The sequence below is a fragment of the Anneissia japonica genome, unplaced genomic scaffold (genome assembly GCF_011630105.1).
Source record: "Anneissia japonica isolate Jap-2015-1 unplaced genomic scaffold, ASM1163010v1 scaffold287953_len805160_cov178, whole genome shotgun sequence".
Classification (NCBI taxonomy): domain Eukaryota; kingdom Metazoa; phylum Echinodermata; class Crinoidea; order Comatulida; family Comatulidae; genus Anneissia; species Anneissia japonica.
The window spans coordinates 506,316-508,134 of record NW_022747029.1 but is presented as its reverse complement, the minus strand read 5'-3'; the positions used below and the strand labels follow the sequence as shown (position 1 = coordinate 508,134).

The following is a 1,819-nucleotide window of genomic DNA, read 5'->3' as shown; positions in this document are numbered from 1 at the left end:
TTTTCGTTTTTCCTTTTTTTTTTTTTTTTTTTTTTTTTTTTTTTTTTTAACTAAAGAGCTCAAAATACTCGAAATCTACTACTACTACTACTACTGTACTAAGGTACAATTAGGCCTACATACCAATGCATATACAGTACAACATAAAAGAATAAGGCCTATAAAAAGAATTAGGCCAACAATAGCATAAAACAACCTTCTGGTAACAGCCTAAGTAACCAGTGCTGTTAATAACCCACCTTATAGCTAGTAACTTACTGCTTTTAATACACAAATTTGGTGGTTAGAAAGTGACATCTTTTACTGTGAGGGTGAGAACCTGAGCATTGGTGTGGCAAGCAGAGATTTATGGATTCAAACATCGCCAACTGATAACAGAGATACACTGAAGAAGTTGTACTAGACATACATGTATCCAACCGGCTTATGTTTCTATCCCAGTTAACTTCTAGGTGATCTACTTATGAAATCAAGCGTGACTTAACTGTCATGTGATGCTCTCTGAAGCGAGGGAGCTTCTACGTGACACTGAGGGCAAATGTCTGGCTTTAAAGGACAAAGTCAAAGTCACACATTTTGACTTTTTGACCATTAAGACACTAAGTTTGTAACCTGTTACCTTCTGAAATGCACTTTGTGTAGTTTTTACTTGCATAAAATTTTTAAACATTTGACACTTGCGAGCTGAAAATCAGCAGTATGGATTTGAAGGTCAAATCTAAACTAATCGGACATGAAATATGAATTCCTGGATATCTACTATACAGTACATTGGAACTAATTGGAATGTTATAGCTGTACTGTAACTAGCTAAAAGCATAATTTTCTATTACCTACAAATACTGACCTTTCGACAATTGCGATGGCCACAGCAGTATTTTTTTTTATTTAAAGGTCAAACCTAAATCAACAGGACATCAAATATGAATTATTGAATGTTAACAGCACAGTACACTGAAATTTTATAACAAATGGAACTACAAATAATTGACCTTTAACCACAAACATTGAGCTTCGACCTCAAAAGTGACCTCAGCCGCATTTTTAGATTTGAAAGTCAAACCTAAATAATTTGGACATCAAATATAAATTTCTGGATATTAACAGTACAATACACTGGAATTTTATAAGCGAACTAAAAGCTTCATTTTTTTTATGAACCACAACTGTTGACCATTGACCTCTGAGATGACCTCTGTGTAATTAATTGTAGTTTTACTGTACATCAGTCAATTCAGCTTTCATTAAATCCTTTTATAAGGCACTATGACGAATTTACAAAAGAAGCGTTTTTTGACAAAAAAAAATTGGCGGTCATTTTGGATTTGAAGGTCAAAACTTGATCGAATCATCAATCCGACATAAAACATCTCCTGGGAACCAAAAACCCTCAAGTCCATGCACCAAAGCAGCCATGTAGTCCAAAATACTGAAATAATAAATTTTAAAATGGCGGAGGGCGGCCATTTTGGATTTAGGGCTCTCACGGGTTATGCCCTCACACCCAAGCTATTTTTGTTATAATACCCTCAAAGAAGACAAATCCACAGAGAAACTAAGTTAGCCTCCACGGTCACGGAATTGCCAAAAATGACCCAACTCAATGTCCTGCGGTCGATTTGCTCGACCTGCCAAACGAGGCCTAGCATCATAGAGAACGCGTGCCATACACTTAATATTTTTTTTCAGGTTATCCAGTTTTGCAAACACGTAGGCCTAGCTTATTCTTCGGGGAGCTTTGCCTGTGTAGTCCAGTCATGCGCAGTACATATACTTTTGGACTTGGTTACTTTTTCGAATCGTCGATCCGAAAGTATGC

The 1,819-nt window shown here is 36.2% G+C and overlaps 1 long non-coding RNA gene across 1 annotated transcript in view; it reads left to right on the top strand.

The window, feature by feature from the left end:
• The window catches only part of LOC117120414, a 7,748-nt gene that overhangs the window by 3,366 nt on the left and 2,563 nt on the right, over nucleotides 1-1,819 (top strand). The window lies entirely within an intron of this gene.